Here is an 18,470-nt window from a genome sequence, read left to right on the forward strand (position 1 = left end):
GAAAGGGTCCAGATAGTCGTCTACACATTGACATCCCTACATGATTAACCAATAAGTCTGGGCTTATTAGTTAATCCTGTTGACTACATGCACTGCCCCTCCTCCCCCCACTGCCTTAGTATCAGAGTCAGTGGGAGTTTGGGGGGGGCAGGAGCCGGTGCCTGTAAGGAGCCGGCTTTTAAGCCGGCTCCCTACGAGCACTACACCCCATGGAGCCGCCTGCCCCCAGCCTATCCCCTGCACTGTTGCCTCTAATAGAGAAGTGGCAGCAGTACGGGGGAGGACGCAGGCGGGAGCCAGCCAACCCACAAGCTGTGTATTGTGCTCTGACTGCCCAAGCAGACCTTCCTGGCACACTCTAGGTCCCCAGGGAACACCAACGTGCAACCTGCATCCTGTGGCTCGGGCAGATTAATGAACGGCAACCACGGCCCACTCAAAATCTCCATAGCTCGTTTCTTATCAGACCCTCACCATGCAGTCTGTGCACATGTCATAGGGGCGGTGGAAAACATCCAGCCCCGGTGGCAGGATTATTTGCTGTATTCATCAGGCCCAAGTGCTTCTGTGTGTGCCACTCACTCACATGTATGTGCTTGAAAATTCATGGATTTACGCCTGAATTAGTAATTTCATGATTCCATGTAAAAATTGGGAGCTTTACAGAAAGTTACGGTAGGTTGGCATCTCTGCCTGTCCCCCCAAAAGTTCTTCCTTTTGAGACTTTTCCTCTTTTCCAGTAGTATTTCAGGGAAATACTAGCTAGTTTTTCTGGGCTCTGGGCCAAGATTATACTAAAGTTTTCGCTATAGGTTGCCTAGAACTTCAAATACAGTAGCCAGAGGAAGTGCTTTATGAATACAGTCACTTAATAAATCTGATTAATTGGTGCTGATTTTATTATGTAACAAGTTTAAGGTACCATTATTTACCTCTGATATGAAAACATACCAAGATTACAGTTGCTTAGTTTACTATTAAACAAAGTACGTTACCTGGGTTGGGATCAGTAACAAAAGTCTGAAACATTCCATTCCACATTCGCTTTCCCTTAACTTGAACAGGAAGAACATGGCAAGTTTTGTTATACACATCAATGCAGTTTATCACAAATAGCTATTTCATTGTTTGAACTAAAAGGGCCAAGCGCATCTATGGTGTAACTCCATACACTCTTAAACTAGCTACTCCTGGAATTTCTAATGGTAGGGGTGAACTAAGGTTTAGACAAGTAAAGTAATTATTTTAGTTCAATAACTTTGACATGATAAATCACACAGGTACAACCAAAATTAATACATCAAATATCTGTGTTTAGGAATAGGTTTCACCCTGGTATTACAGTTTTATTCAGCATGTATTACCACAAACAAAACAGGATATGAGATTTTAAGCATGGCTTAACTCTGAAAAGTGACTCAGCAGTGTCTCATATTGTGAGACTGATTTCATGTTGAATTTGTCCAGTTTACAGGAAAAAAAAACCTTTTTTTCTATTTGTAGGCACTAGACTCAACCCACCATCTGCAAGTAATACCGGGTTCTTACCTATTTGTGCATTAAGATGATAAAATGCAAATTTGGCTTTTGCTTACACTTCTATTATGTGGCTATTTTCAAGATTGTTGCATAGGTATAGGGGTTCTGTTGATGACGCATAACTCAGCAATAAATGCAGCTCTCTCACAGAGCTCTTTTGGCTCTACCACTGCTCATAAAAATAAATTCTTCCCCCCTTTCCCTGCTTCATTAAAGCAGGCAGGATTTGCAGTTCAAACAAAGAGCAGCTCCACTGAGTACCCGAAGGTGCCATTTTTTCAAGATCACTTTTTCAGGCTAGAAGTAACCTTTAAATTAGACTAGATTCTGGTGAGAGAACCTTTATTTTATTCACCTTCAAACATCTTTTTTCTTCTTCCTCTCAACATAAATGCTTTGCCAATATGCTCAACTTTAAGTAAGCATGTAAGTAATTTCAATGATTCCAATGTAGCCTCTCTCTACAAAATCAACATGAACTTAAAGTGCTCTTATGAACCAGGGCCTTTATGAGCCCTTGTAGCAAGAGGTATCCTGCATTTGGAGAGGGAAGGTCTTTACCTAGTGTAATAGACCTTTTCCATCACTAACTTCTGTGTTTCCATATTTGATTAAAGAAACATGGTAAAACAGAAAAGGGTTCTCACCAGCCAATACAAGACCTTGCTTCAGCTGGCATTTAGTTTACCAACTGAACTTACACTCCTATATATCTATTCAATGTAGCGTGTGTACACACACACACACACACACACACACACACACACACACACACACACACAATATAATCCTCCAATTTATCTAATCTAAATTGGCTGATTGCTACTCCACACAGCACAAAGAAAAATGAAACTTGAATTACACAGCTAATGCAAGAGTCCAGCTACTGTGCACCCAACAGACAAAACAATAGGTACAAAAGAGAGATGATTACATAAAAGAACAGAACTATACAACTCTTGTCTTGATTTGGCTTCAAGTCAGTTGCCAACTGTGAATAGGAGCCCTTCCTAGTCGAAACAGCCCTGCAGGGCAGTAACCAAAACAAAGAAAAGCCAATGAAACAACATTTCTGCTCAAAAGAGCCCAGACGTGTTCTTCCTCTCTGTAAAAACCAGAATGAGGAATGCATCTCATTATTTTCCAGCAGCCCTGTAAGAGGAGCCACTGAGCTGTGTTACGTGATACTAAACACGTTATACATGACAGGAAACTCCACATCAAAGACAGGGCGCATGCCAGAGCAATATGTAATCCAAACCTCCTGCCAAAGGTAGGTGGGGGGGAAATCCAACACATATACACAGATGTGGAGGATTTGGCACTCCCTTGCTATCTGCACATGGTTTGCATGGAAGATTCTGGGAGAGCTACTTGGATAGACTTGCATGTTACAGATATTAACGGAGCCCTGCATCAGTATAGCAGCAGCGAAAACACCATTGGGAACAATTCCACGCTGGCTGGGGAACAGACTAACTGATCTAATACATCTTTTCCACTGCAAGATTTTAAGATTTAAAACTTTCTCCCATCACCTCACAGATTCCCTATTCCGTATTGCTGGTGCACCCTAAAACAAAGACATTAAATAAGCCAATTAGCAGAAGGTGCATTTTCTCTCCAGGGTTCTGTCACACCAGATCTATCCACTACCCTGAAGATAACAGCCTCTTGAATGCTTGGATGGCCTCCATATGTGCTCGCATGGCCAGAAAGTGCATCCCATGGTACATTTTAGAACATGCTTTTCTAAAAATCACAAATATTTGTGTGAACCCCTAAAATTCCAAACTCCTGGAGTACATGCTACAAGGGATACGCCGGCAACCTCTCTGCCCCACCTCTTCATGACTCCACCAGACAGTTCAACACAGAGCAGCAGACGGAACACACCTTGGTGCCTTTTTACCCACCTCTGACACTCAGCCCTGAGAAGGGTCTGATCTTTTTCACATGTGGGCAACACTGGCAGGGCCCATGAAGTCTGCCAAATATGACCAAGCTGAGAACTGGGTCAGGAATCGTGGGGCCTGCCCTTCTCCCCACGGGGGACGTGTGATGCCAACAGCTCTGCAGGAGTCTGTGCGCATGACCCTCACCCAGATTCCCCGGCACAGAGATATACTCTGTTTCCACCCCATCTCCCGCCGGGGCCCAAGTTTCCCTCCTCCCACAATTCTTTGCCCCCCTCTCCATCAGGCAGAGGGGATGAGGCACCCCTCACCTCCCAGAGCAGGTAAGCACTCACCTCACTCTGCCCGCCTAAGCGCATCTTGGGGGAAGAGCCCTCGGTTGGGGTTCAGTTCTCCTCCCCACACGCAAGTCTGTGCCCCTCCCTGTTGCCAGCAGCTCCTGAGTGAGAGGGGGCAGCTGACACCCGCTCCTTGCAGCGTATGCACCGGGGAGGATTCTGGGGGACATCTCTCGCCCCACCCTGTGTGCAGTGGGGGGGGGGGAAGGTTGGGGGGCAGCCCTCCCCCGCTCCCTGCAGCATATGCATGGGGAGGGGGCCATCTCTCCCCTCACCCTGCAGCGGATGCACAAGGGGGGGGCAGCTCTCCTCCCCTATGGAGCATGCACCAGAGAGGGCGAGATGGGGGGCAGCCCCCTTGCCCTGCAGCATATGCACCGGGGGGGGAATTGCTGGGGGGCAGCTCCCCCCCCATCCTGCAGCGTATGCACGGGGGGGGGGAGTAAGGGGCAGCTCTCCCCCTTACGGCGCGTGTACCCGAGAGGGAGAATTGGGGGGCAGCCACCCCTGGGGAGCCCCCCCCCTTTGCAAATCTCCCGGGAGCCCCGCCCCTCACTCACCCAGAGAAGCAGCCGGGCGGAGGAGTCGCGCGCTACTGCCTGGCTCCCGCTGACTGACAGCCGCGCACTGGCAGGCAGGGGACCCGGATGTGCAGGGCCCCGCCCACTCCGCTCCTGCCCCGCCTCCGCCCGGCGCGCCGGGACCTGCCGCACTGCGCGTGCGCGGACTGAGGCGGGCTGGCCCGGCGGGGCGTGGCTCGCTGTGGGTGTCCCTGGGAGTGCGGGGAGCCGCGCGCCAGGGCTCGTGCTGCCGCCCGCGCGCGCCTTGCAAGGGCAAAGCGCGAGCCCTGCTCGCTGCTGCGCCCTCCTAGCCTGGGGCTGCCCAGGGCTGTGCCCACAGGCCGCCTGGCTGCAGCCCCGCTGCACCCGCCAGGAGGGACGTAAAATCCCGATTAACCGGTTAAATCTGCGGTCATGCTTACGTTTAACTGGTTAACCCACTTAGCCGGGTCCAGGGCAGGGGACCGCTCCAGCCTGGCAGGAGCAGCCTCTCCCTGCAGGGCTCCCACTCCCAGCCCTGGGCAAGCTCGCTGCCAGCTCTTGGCCCCAGCATGCGGGGTGGGCTGCTAGCTGGTGTCCCAGTGGAGGGGCTTGGCAGGGGAGGAGTGCACCTGGCAAACCAGTTAACTGTTACCTGGTTGCACATGGCCACACCTTGGCTTGGGTCACCACGGCATCCTGGGTGTTTTTTTGAAATCCTCTGCTCTGGGTGCGCTGTGATTATGAGTGAATCGCCGCTTTCTGTTTTTCTCCACAATGTGAGGTCCTACCCCCTGTGACCACAGAGAAGTGCTAACAAAGGGAAATGCACAAAACCAGAGGGCAGATAAAACAGCCCCCAAACTCAGGATTTTTCAAAGCCAGCCTGATCCTTTGGGGTGAGGATAATTCATCTCATTCATCAATCTGTTGCCTCCCTCCGGCACGCTGTGCTGGCAACAGTGACCCCAACAAATCCATAACTGATCTCGGAGCATGTGTGTGCATGAAGGGGAAGGCAATGCTGTTGCTGCCTTGTTGGTGTCCCACTACAGAAGTTCCCAAATGGTGGATAGAGAGCTGGTTGTGTAGTGTGGGTTCCTTAGACATGGTTCCTGTGGCAGCATTAAAAGAAGCAAAATACAATAAATATAAATGTTGCTTCTCCATGTAAAAGCAATTGGTGCACTTGCCATGGAATGTTATGAGAGTGAGAACTTGGGAGTGGGGGAGTGATAAAGAAGGCTGAGCTGTATAGTAGCTCCCTACATAATATCTCCATGAATGTGTGGCACATCCCCATCCTAGTGAGACATCACATAGCTGCATTGTACATGTGCATTTTATTTATCTTCCAGGGCTTTTTCTTCAAGGCTTGACTATGGAAAAACTGTATTTTACTTATGATGGACTGAGGCTGCATTATGCAAAGGGGGCTCCATTTTTATTTCAAGCCCCCATAAAGCTCATAGAACACCAGCCAGATGCTCAAGAAAGTGAAATAAAATGTGCTTCTGGACAATATGGTTGCATCTCCCGAAACCTGAAAGTGAGACAAAGTGGTGAGCTAATAAATGTTTTTTATTGGATTGACTTCAGTTGCTGAGAGAGACAAGCTTCTGAGCTTACACCGAACTCTTCTTCAGGCCTGGGAAATGTACTCCGAGGGTATGTAGTTAGACACCCATAACTGGCCTGTGCCAGCAAACTTGGCCTTCCAGGGCTCAAGTTACAAGGAATTCTTTGATTGCAAAGGTCAGGCTGCTGCCTGTACTCTGGGACTCTCCCACCTTGCAGGGTCCTATAGAGCTTGAGCTCCAGCCTGGGATCTAATATATACACCACAATTAAAGAGAAAGTCCTGCTGAGCCTGGCTCAGCTGGAAGGGGCCAGCTGTGGGTTTTTAATTGTAGGGTATACATACCCACAGTGTCACTGCTAAATACAAAGTGCAATAGACCATTTAGCAAACGTTGTTAACACACATTTTTCAGGGATCATTAACACCCCTCCAGTCATAGAGCCAGAAAAGGCAGGTTGATGTGGTGGTGGCGGGGAAGTTGTTTATGGGTTATGGTTGTTGTAATAACCCTTAAATCCAATGTCTTTATTCAGTCCGTGATTTTTCATATCTAGCAAAGTTACACCTGTAAGCTCCCAGGCTGGTCTTTTGAGGCTGTTGTGGTGGTGTGCAGATTTCTTTTGTGAATGAGGCTTGAGAGAGCAAATATGGGGTGATCATTCTGTGAAAAGGATTCACTCACAGGTAAGTTCCTCACAAACCAAGACATACCAACCCAGAGTGGCACCAGACCCTGCCAGAATGGCAGATGCAAACCTACAGACATACCTCCACTGCTGTGGTGATCAACACCCTCCCCACCCCAACACACCTTGCAAAGGGTCCTACACTTCTTGCCTAGAGTGACAAGACATCCTGATAACAGGGGCTTTGTCGTATATAACACACCACTGTACCTCCACTTCCAACCTAAGAAAAAAGTGTTCCCACTTTTCACACTGCTATCTGATCAACCTGTGCCTATCACAGCAGGTGGTGTACTTCATCCAGCCCATTGAATGCCCCAATGACCGTGGTGTGGGTGAAACCAGACAATCACTGCACTCACAAATGAATGCACATAGAGAAACACTACACACAAGAACACTGTATCACCTTACAACAATCTATAACCCACTAACACCCCTTCCCCAAGCTACCTTTCCCCACTTCCCTGTCTCCCCTGTGGAAGCTGAGCTAAAAAATTCTGGGGCGCGGCTGGAGAACTATTGAAGACAAAGACTTTTGTCAGAAACAGACAGGAATGGTGGAGCTTTGTTGCTGCCTTAAACAAGAAGCATAATGGGAATAGGGTGATAATTCCTTCCTCCCCTATGACCAGAGGGACGTTAATGGGCCATTTCTCCTAGAATGGTCTTGAAATATGTTGTAACTATGTATGCTGAGTAATTTGCTCCACTTTGTCTTTAGCTGTAACACTCCGAGGGCATGTCTGCACAGCAGCACTAAAATCGAAATAAGCTACACAACTTGATCTATGCTACCTGCATAGCTTAAGTCGAAATAGCTTATTTAGACTTTTGGCGCTGTCTACACAGCAGTTATTTTGAGCTAGACCACTCTTCCCCTGACTTCCCTTACTCCTTGCTTCAGGGGGTAGCTGAGTTAGTCTGTAAGGCTGCGTCTAGACTGGCTGTGAGTATTTGTGCAAGAACACTGACTTTGTACTGTACAAAATCAGTGCTTCTTGTGCAAATACTCTGATGCTCCCACAGAGGGCCAGTGTAGACAGCCAAGTTAATTTCTTGTGCAAGAAAGCCTGGTGGCTAAAATGGCCATCGAAGCTTTCTTGCGGAAGAGAGCATCTACACTGGCACGGATGCTTTTACGCAAAAGCATCCGTGCCAGTGTAGACGCTCTCTGGTGCAAATACTTTTAATGGAAAAACTTTTCCATTAAAAGAATTTGCACAAAATCTTGCCAGTCTAGACGCAGCTTAACTGGAAAAACTTAAAAAACAACAAATACAGTCTTGAAGCACCTTAGAGACTAACAAAATATGTAGATGGTATCATGCGCTTTCGTGGACACAACCCACTTCTTCAGATGAATGGAGTTATTAAAGGTCCTTAAATAAATATGGGATGGGGGGGAGGGGAGAGAGAGAAGGGTAAAAAAGCGGGAGGGAGGAAATAGTCAAAGTGTCCATGATATATTAAGCTGACAGGGAAGATGCTAATTGTTCTTAAATACCCATTTTTTTTAATGTCATTAGGATGTGGAATGTGCCTATGTCTTTATTCATGCCTCTGTGATAGGATCCAATTTGTAAATTAAGTTAAGTTCTAAGGCTTTCTTCTGGAGTTGGCTTGTGAAATTGGCCTGAAACAATAGGATGACTTTGAGATCCATTAATGAGTGTCCAGGCAAGTTAAAATGGTCCCCAACAGGTTTCTGTGTTATTGCCTTTTCAGGTAGCTGATTTGTGTCCATTAATTCTTTCCCGTAGAGACTGTCCAGTTTGGCCAATATCCATGGCAGAGGGGCATTGCTGGCATTTGATGGCATAGATCACATTAGTGGATGTGCAGTTAAGCGAGCCTCTGATGTGGTGGTTCATGTGGTTAAGTCCTGTGATGACATTGCTTGTATAGTAGATGTGTGGCCAGAGTTGGCACTGGGGTTGATTGCCGGGGTGGGTTCCTCCTACAATGAGGGTTGCAGAAGTCGGAGTAAGAAGCCCGTTATTTCAAATTTATTTCGAAATAACGGGCTTGCTGTGTAAACGCGCATTACGTTATTCCGGAATCGCTGATGTTACTCTGAAATAACATGTAGACCTAGCCTGAGTATGTTTCCCAGTGAGGAAGAACTCCGTGTAAACTGGAAAGCTTGTCTCTCTCACCAACAGAAGAACGTCTAATTCAAGATATTACCTCCCCACCTTATCCCTCTAATATCCTGTAGCTGGTATGGCTACAACAACACTCCTCAGGACCCAAGAGTGGCTTGGGGACCTAGACACACCCAACACCTAGCTGTTGTGGATCCACAGATTCTTCATCCACTCTGAAAAAACCCCCCTGAATAGCGCCATTGGAACGTGTGTGGAGGGTAACCCTATGCATCATAGTAACAATAAGGAAATGGGCATGCTCTTAGCATTACACAGTCAGGTCTGTGCCTTTAATAACACACTACTTACATCACATTAGGTGACATGTCATCATCCCTGTCTTTGAAGACAATTAAGGTTCTGAGGCATCATCATGTTTTTATAGGGAGTGGGAGGAAAACATAATTTTCAGAGCAGTGCATCAGCATGATGTCATTGTGTGAGAGTGCACACAACCAAAGGACCCGGGTGTGAATGAAGCTAACTCCATTTTTGCCAGTAGTAATGACTTCCCTTGCTCTCTCCCCTCCAAAGAAAAACAATGCTTAGATGGAAAGGTAAATTTGAAGCCAGATTTCAATAGGATCACAAAGGTATATACAACAGTGACAGACTTGCCAGAAATAGACAAGAGCGGGCTGTCACTCGAAACGCCAGAAGTGTAAAATCCTTCCAAGCCCTTGGAGACTGTTAACTAGATTATAAACTTCAAAAGAGACACTAAAGCTGTAGTGTCTTTGGAGGGGTCTAAAAGGGGTAACTGATCTGCCTTTGTGAGTCCTGCTTTGTGAGTCTTGCACTGTAGCTCCCTCCCTTCCCCTTCCCCAAGTCTGACCTAAAGATGTTAAGTATCATTGAAACATCAGACACCTCATGAACATCTGTGAAGCAGGGGAACATCCCCATCTAAGACATGCGGAGGTGAGGCATGGAGATTGAGGAAAGTGCCTGAGGACACAAGGGCTGTGTCTACACTGGCGGGTTCTTTCGCAAGAACGGCCATTCTTCCGCAGAGCGTCCACACTGCCCGCCCGCTCTTCCGCAAGAAGATTTACAGTAAAGCGTGGTAAGAGAGGGCTTCTTGTGCAAGAGCTACACTCTTTTCTAACAGGTATAAGCTTTCTTGTGCAAGAGCCCTTGCGCAAGTGGGCAGTGTGGGCGCGCGGCAGGGGTTTCTTGTGCAAGAAAGCCCTATGGCTAAAATGGTCATCAGAGCTTTCTTGCGCAAGAGAGCATCCACACTGTCATAGATGCTCTTGTGCAAAAGCACATGGCAGTGTGGATGTGTTCTTGCACAAGAACCCTTGTGCAAGGTGTTCTTGTGCAAGAACCCACTAGTGTAGACATAGCCAAGGAGTCTGTTGCTGAGCTGGGATTTGACCCTCTCTCCTGAGTCCCACTCTCATGCATTAACCAACTTTTCCATCACTGACCATTTTAAAATCCAGATGGGATGTGTTCCTAAAAGATCTGCCCTAGCTCAAACAGCGATTGATTCAGTGAGTTCTCCAGGAACGCCAGTTAAACCCCAAGGAGCGGTGCTTAGAGGAAAGAGAGCAAAGGTCAATGAAGTCAGGCTCTGATGAAAAATGTTTGGGCTAAAGCAGAAGATTGGTATCAGCTCCTAGCTCTGTCACACACTGGCTTCGGTGATGTTGGGTAAGTCACTTCACCTCTGGGCACCTCAGTTTCCTTATCTGTAAATCTGGTACAATGATATGTCCCTATATCTCTGGGACGTTCTGAAACAACTCACGGATAGTTGTTACCGTGCTTTGATGTCCACGGATGAATGTTTCAACAGCATTATGCTGGTTATAATATGCAGATCCTCCTTCAGAGAGGCGTGCCAGGACTTAATTCAGACAGAGCTAGTGACTCTTCCCCAAATGAGTTATTGTTTGCAAATTGCTCAGCCTTCACTCATCAAACCCAGCTCATCCCAACATTCCAAGCACTTCTTTCCTCCTGGAAGTGGAGATGATGTCTCCTGGTGACAAATAGTCACACAGATCTGCCTTAGCCAGGTGTTTTACTAGAGCAGACAGGTATGGACCAAATGCCAGGACAGTCCACGGCTCACTAATGTTAGCAGGTCCTGGGTTTGATTTGTATCTTCTGTATTTTACTACAGGTTGGAACTACCTGGTTCGGCACCCTCAGGACCTGAGTGGTTCTGAAGGAGGGAATTCGCCGGATCCGGGAAGTCAAGCGTAGAGCTCTCCTGAGTTCTCCTCCTGGCCCCCGGCCTGGCCAGTGCACTGCCCCCAGCTGCTGCCCTGCTCTGGCCTTTGGGGCTCCCTTCCAAGTTCCTGGCTTGAAGCTTTGCGCTCCTAGCAGGCAGGGGCTCTGTGTCCCCAGCTGGCGGGGGTTTCCCTGCCCCGGGCAATTGGTGGCTCTGTGTCCCCAGCCAGCGGGGGCTTCCCAGCTGGGAGTGGCTCTGTGCCTCCAGGTGCAGGGGCTTGGCAGTGGGATCCACACCCCTGACCAGCAGCGAGTCCATGTCCTTGCTGGTGGAGCTGCACACTCAGCTGTCAGGGTTCCGCTGCGGGCCGCTGGCTGGACTTCCTGCCCCCCAGGCCACTGGCCCTCCAGGCTGCCTGCTGGCTGAGCTCACAGCTCCTCTGTGGCTGGGGCTCTCTGGGCTCTTGCCAGACCACAGATATTGCTGGACCAGAGAGTCCCAGACCACAGAGATTCAACCTGTATGAATGAATGAATTCCTTCTAGCCAGCTGTTCAGATGACTTCACCAGCGTGATCACAGAACCCTAGGGCTTCATCCACCCCATGGATACACAGAGGTTAATCTAGTTTCCCAGTGCAGCAAGTAAGGAAGGTGAACCTCGGAGGAAATTCACCAGGGGAGAGAAACTTTATCCAGGGCTCCATAAGGAGCAGCAGCAGCTCTGAAAAATCTGTACCTCTCCTGGATGTCTGGGCTCCACCTGTTGTCCAAGCAAAGAGAGGTTGCTACCAGTGGCTAAGGCTGCTGAGAGCTCATTTCCGAGGGGAATTTCAGTCACCCAGTTTCCAGGCTGAGTTCGCTGCTGGAAATGAATGGGACCCTCTATCTTCCAGCTAAGATGTTCTTTTATTTGTGATTTTTTTAAAAACTCTTTTCAACAGTGCAATGAAATTAAACTCTGTGGCAACTGGTTTCCCTTCTGCAGTGTATCCTTTGCCTAAACCCACTACCCTGCCACTGCTAATGATGGCAGCACAGCTTTTTATCCTGCCTCTCTACTAGAAAATTGGTGGAGGGTCTCCTTGTGAAAACTGGCTATTCCCTGCCTTTTTCAAAAGCAGATGACCATCTATTTGCTCTCTCTTTCACAACCAATAGATCTGGTTTTCAAAAGGTCCGAAGCTTTGGTGATTGCAAAAGCATATGTACAATTAGTGCATGCCCGATTTGCACCTGAAAATCATCTGGTTGCTTAAATACCACAGTGATAGGTGCTACAGGAAATCCTGTTATAGAAGCGGGGCAAGCAGTCATGGTACCCGCATGTGCAAATTAGTAGCATAATTGCGCACCTGACAATTTGAAAATCTGGCCAAAACTTTCTGCTTTCCCTTCAAAAACAAACCACTGATCCCACCCTCACACTGCCTGATTGTTAAGAAATTGAAAGCCCAGCGAGAGTGATTTGTAACAAACTGATTTGTAACAAGAGCTTCATTAGAGGAAGTTCTCTGAGGTTCCCCAGAGTTCACATCTCGAACTCTTCAGCTGATACAGGGGCAGCAGCATGGTGCGAGGGTGGGGGGAAGGAAGCTCTTCAGGAACCAGCATTTGTGGGGAGCTGGCTTAAAAGCTGGCTCCCCATAAGTACTGGCTCCTGCTGAGCTGCATTCCCCCCTCCTGGCCACACTGCTGCCTCTGTATCAGAGGCAGCAGCATGGGGAGAGGGACAGATGGGAGCCGGTACGTGCTGGGCAGGGCTGATTATCCATTAGGCACAATAAGCATAGTGCCTAATGCCTACAAAAAAGTTTAGGGCCTATAAAAAGTTTAGTGACTATTGACTCAAAAATAGGAAAAGAAAACTGCTAAATCAAATTTAATGATTTGCTATCTTCAGTCAACAAACAACATACCAAATAATATATAACAAATAATACAGAGTCAGCAGTGGGAGGTGAGGGCACAGCACTGGCTCCCACATGCCCCCCCTGCATGCAAACATGTAACTGCTGAAAAATCCAGCGGTTACACGTTTACAAAAATAAATGTATTTTAACATCCCTGGTGTTCCCTGATACCTCGTCAATATCATGTTGCAACAAAAAGTTCTGTGCCTCTCGTCAAGGTGGTTTTATTTTGTTGGCAAAACAGAGTCTTGTCAGTGAAAGAAGCATTGTAGTTGTAATCTCCTTTGCTTTGTCCAGGAATGCTGCCTTGTATTGACAAAACTCTACAGTGTAGACAAGGCCCAAGGCTCCATCCCGGTTACGGCAGCATATTGACTGATACAAGGAATTGCCATTTATTTAATATCAGAGGGTCAGCTGTGTTAGTCTAAATCTGCAAGAATGACGAGAAGTCCTGTGGCACCTTATAGACTAACAGATCTGCCTCTGGAATTTCCACTGCATGCATCTGACAAAATGGGTCTTTGCCCATGAAAGCTTATGCTCCAATAAATCCATTTATTTAATGTTCATACTAAAGGCTTGTCTACACTTAAACGTTTTGCTGCTGGAACAACAAGTGGTCCTGTTGCACCTCAGAGGCAAGGGAAGGCATTGCTTTCCCAAAACTGCCTATACTGCCCAGCTGCCTGGGAGGAGTTCAGGCCACGTGGCTGGGGAAGGCTGTGGCCACACTGCACGGCTCTCTGGTGGTCAGGGAAGGCTAGGGCCATGCCGTGCGGCAACCCCGGCCTTCAGCTGGGGTTGGGCAGGGTTTGGCTAGGAGGAGGGGAAAGGTTGTGAAGGGGCATGATCTTGGGAGAAGGGATGTGGCTTTGGGTGGAAAGGGCGGGGCTTCAGCTGCCTTCCCCAACTGGGCCTTCACCCGCCACCCATGTGTAGCTTATTCCAGTTAGGTAAAGCAAAATAAGCAATGTCCCTATAAAGCAGTGTTTCTTAAACTATGTTCCGCGGCACACTGCGAGGCAATTGGTGGTGTTCTGCGGAGAACAGCAGAATTCAAAATGGCTGCCTTTAAAGGAGCAGGCGCCTTTTTTTTTTCCTCAATAACTTTTCCCCAGCCTCCCTCTCCCCCCCCTCCCCTCCCCCCCCCCCCGTGTTTTTGCTCAACAAAAAAATCCTTGGTGGTTCTTCATAAAAAAAAATTGTTTGGTGTTCCTCGGTCTTAAAAAGTTTAAGGAACACTGCTATAAAGAATGCTTCCTACTCCTTCTTAAGGCTTATATTCTCTTTCTCTCTCTCTCTCTCTGTGTGTGTGTGTGTGAGTGAGAGAGAGAGAGAGAGAAAATTGGAAATAAAGTCTCCTGGAACTTAGCACAGAGGGAACTCAATGGCAACTGGTTTTGTGTTGCACCTTCTTTTGTGTTCGTTTTAATAGCACTTGGTGATGAACTTATGGGGGCCAGATTTCTGTCCCATGATGTGATGACCAGTGGCCAGTGACCTATGAGTAGGAACAGGCTATCCTGGTGCATAAAGGTGGCACTGGCAGCTGGTTTATTATGGGTAAAGATCATACCATAGCGGGTTCGGACTCTGCTGATGCTGGCTGAGGAGAAATAGAAACAAATAAAAAGAAAGAGCCAAATTCATCTTGATTGCTAGCAGCTGTCTAGGGCTGACCAGGACCTATGGGCCTTTGTTTAAACTTAGCGAAGGCTAAGTAGAGTCAGAAAAGGGATCGTCAGTCATCTCCTGTCCATTAAATAGCAGCATGTGGGTCAGTGGGTAGACTGGGTCTGGGGGGCTAGGTTGTGTTGTTAGTTGCCTTGTTTGGAAGCGCTTTGGGGCAGCAGCTGTTGCGTTGTGTATGTACAATGCCTGTAATCATGCTCTCTAAGCACTACCATAACATAAACAATCTAATTTCCTCCACCGCTGACGGATGATGTCAGAGGAAGATAGATGGTGCCTACACAGCAGAAATAGGATTAAGTCCGAAGTCTGCCAGCATATTTGAATAGGATGACGGCTCCTAACCTCAGGCTATATGAGTTATGCTGGGTGGTTTTAACTAATGAAATCTCTCTAGTGCTGTAGGAATCCCAGCTCAGACAAGAGAGGGACTTGCCCAGACATGCCCGAGACATGCCCATGCTGAATGCAGAGTGTAAAGACTTGTGAGGATGACTTCTTTTAGTACCCATTGGCAAAACTGGTTGGGGTGATTAGCTTGCCCACAGTGAGCCAGTTATAAAAAAATAAAATTAATGGAGATTGCCTCTCTCCTAGAACAGGAAGGGACCTTGAAAGGTCATGAAGTCCAGTTCCATACTTTCACAGCAGGACCAAGTACCATCCTTGACAAACTTTTACCCCAAATGGCCACAACAAGGATTGAACTCACAACCTTGAGTTTAGCAGATCAATGCTCAAACCACTGAGCTATCCCTTCCTCCTTATATGGTACTTCACATACAGACCAACCCTAAGTGTTCAATGATGAAGCTGGCGGGGAGGGGGGGAAGTAGGTCCTATCAGGAGGAATGGTCCAAGCAGTAGGAATGCTCACACTTAGCTATAAGCTACACTGTATGTTTGCTCTTGACATGTCTGTGCGTTAAAGCTGTTCCTGTCTTGTTGTGCCCAAACCTTCCTGCTCCTGGGAACATCAGCAACCCTTGGGCATTATGGAGCACAGGTGAGTTGAGGGGGCAGCTTTAGGATAAGCCCAGCTGTATCAGTGCGGATAGCCATGCCGGGCCCCTGGGCAAGGGCAGGGGGAGGCCTGTTCTGTGCCCCCAGAAGGGGTGGGGCCTCAGGTGCAAGGGGTGGGGCCTGGACAATCAGCCCTTGACTGTATGAAGCACAGGGCCCAGCACTCTGGTGGCAATTTAAAGGGCCTGGGGCTACAGTCACTGCTAGTGCTTGCAATGGCCTGGAGCTCCGGGCCTTTATCTATCACCAGGTCCCAGGGCAATTGCTGTCAGTTGAAGGGTCTGCCCAGCTGTGATATTAAATAGCAGTGGGAATGTGCCAGGGCTTCCAGAGGTTGCTCCTGCTGCCCTTGCACTGTGTTTCTTGATTATTCCTATTAACAGAAGTGCAGGTTTGTTAATAAATGGTTCATCATGGGGTAGTAAGCAGGCTCAGCTGTTGCACTAAGTGGCACTGAATGGCATCCTCTTTGTGGCACTGCATTTAAAATGTTCCCGCACTGCAGCAGAGAAAGCGAATGGGGCAGCCCCGATTCACCAATTTCTCCCGGGCAAGTGGCTCGGCCCCTGATGTGCTGAGCCCAGGATGTGCCTTTTGATGTTCTCCGAGTGCAGTTTTTACAATTCCATGGTGGGAAAAGGAGGCGTGACCTCTTTGAGAGCAGGGGCATCCCCGGCTAACAGGCAGGAAGCCGGATTCCTGAAGCTACCCTTGGTTCTGAAAGGTACGTGGGGATGTCGAGCAGGCCTGCTGCTGGGGAAGGGGATAAAAGGGGGCAACTGCCCTGGGGTCCAGCGATTGTAAAGGGGCCGGGGCTTACGGCTGCCACTTCTAGTACTGCAGCAGCGGCAGGAACCCTGGGTCCTTGAAATCAACCCTGAAGAACATGACAGCATGCTCAGGGCAGCTTTAAGGGCTGGAGGGGAGGCAGCGTGGCGCACTTTGAGTAGAGCGGACAGCTGGCTGCCCTAGCCCTGCCCCTTTTGGGAGCATGGAGCCAGACCACCTCCCTCCCCCTCCCCCCCACACATACACCTTGCCTAGGGGCCCGGCAAGTCTGCTAGCTTCCCTGGTGGGATGTCGAGTTTTCAAACAGGAGGAAACATATCAGTACAGGCTTCCCAGCCTCCAGCAGGTGGCAAAGCACTGCAGACTAAGGGAGGACAGGCTGCTCGTTCCTGTCCTGGGAATGCCACGGCACCATCTCATCCCTGGATCTCCCTTGGAACAAAAATACCATAGCAACACTGTAGTCGGCTGTCTGCGCCTTTCAACTAGCGCCTCGTTTCAGCGCATCGGGCAAGGCCCTGGCCTGGCTTAGCTCTGAGGGACCCCTTCCCATCCCAATCTCCCCCCCCCCCCCCCCCCGCGCCAAAACAGGCAAGCCTTCTTAATGGGCCTGGTGGATCCTGATTGGTCAATATTTCCTCTTGGCACGTCTAGGCCTCTGGAGGACTGTCTCGTTCATAGGCGGAGAGTTCTGTGGGCTCGTGGTGCCCATGCTCCAGCAATATTCAGAGCTGGGGGCCCCGCTCCACCAATATGGAGCGGGGTCTCCCCCCCGGCCCTGCCTGGAGTGGGTCCCGGCCCCCACCACTCGGGAGGCTGTGACAAGTGGGACCAGCTGGCCTCAGTGCTGTGAGGAGGCTCCTTTGCCTCCTGAGGGCGGGGGGCGGGGGTCAAGCCGCCCTGTGTGTGAGCCGCTCGCACGCTGGTCCGCCCGGAGCCACGTACCTGCATACCTGCGGGGGAGCATGGTGATGATGGTGGTGCAGGAGCAGACTGAGCGCTCCCCACTGCCGTGACCCTAGCGATTTCCTAGCCGCTCTGGGTTATCTGCCGCCTCTCATCTGAAGACTATCTGTTCCTGGTCCTTTCTCCCCCAGAGAGGTTAGTCCCCTCAGCCCCCATTTCTGCCTCCTTTCACCCCCATCCGATCCCCGCATGGCTCCTCAGGGATTATCGTCCCTCCCTGTGGGATTATTCCCGAGCTTCCCCTGCTCGGCGTTCTTCCTTCCCGGAGGAATTATCTCCCCTTCCTGTTGCAATCTGAATTGAGAGGTGTGTGGGGGGGAGAGAGGGGACGTTGGTGCAAGAGGGTGGGTTGTAATAACCACAGGGCTGTCACCCCACTAGGTTTTGTATTCGTACTACAGGCTGAGGGAAATCTGGGCGTGGGGGAGAAGTAGGGGGATACATGGCAGAGGTAGGACTGCAGTGTGTATGCCAGGAGGAACTATCTAGTGTCACCAAAACCTTAATGCTGCTGGTGAGAGAGAAGCCAGCTGTCTGGAATTATGCTCCATGTATGCACACACATACCTTCTTTTTGGGGAGTCTCCTTTTTCATCCTTTATTGTTGGTGAGTGTCTCTAGAGAAAACACCTAGTCTTTAGTTCATAAAAATACCTATCAAACATAGTAACGTGAACAAGAAGCTACATTAACAATGACATTGCTCTCGTGCAGGGTCACATCTGAACAGGATACTTGTTTAAGGCAGTTGATGACTGGGGAAGGGGCTAAACTTCTTGCACTGTATGTGTATGGACTGATGCTGCAGTAACACCATTAAAACAAGTTTGTTTAATAATGTAGGAATAAGGGAAATCCTGTATGTGTGGCTTCCACTTGAGGCTGAGCACACCTCTCTCTATGCTCAATGGCTGCTGTACATGGTGATCTTTGGACGGGAATTCCAGTTTCCTCTCAGTCGTGCGGTTTAGGGCTCAGGATTACATCTGTTAAACTTCCCTCGACTTTCCTCTGGGGGGATGGAATTGGAGAGGGGCTGATTGGCTATAAATAGATGTCTAGAGTAGGCTTTGAACAAATCTTGGTGCGTTAGTTATGAACACGTGGTGTCAAACTGCTCGGTTCTCAGTAGTGTAATAATGTTTCTTTT

At 48.9% G+C, this 18,470-nt stretch overlaps 1 protein-coding gene across 2 annotated transcripts in view; it reads right to left on the reverse strand.

Moving 5' to 3' along the window:
- RNF24 (ring finger protein 24) overlaps positions 1 to 4,488 on the reverse strand; it is a 74,945-nt gene extending 70,457 nt beyond the window's left edge. The window contains exon 1 of one of the 2 annotated variants that reach the window (XM_075930981.2): positions 4,354 to 4,488. The gene's annotated coding sequence lies outside the window, so the exon portion shown is untranslated. Of the gene's footprint in view, positions 1 to 3,790; positions 4,290 to 4,353 lie in introns of those variants that run through there. The other variant, XM_006139209.5, reaches the window with a different exon arrangement.
- Positions 4,489 to 18,470: the final 13,982 nt, after the last annotated feature.

Source organism: Pelodiscus sinensis, chromosome 4 (assembly GCF_052426305.1).
Source record: "Pelodiscus sinensis isolate ZL-2025 chromosome 4, ASM5242630v1, whole genome shotgun sequence".
Lineage (NCBI taxonomy): Eukaryota > Metazoa > Chordata > Testudines > Trionychidae > Pelodiscus > Pelodiscus sinensis.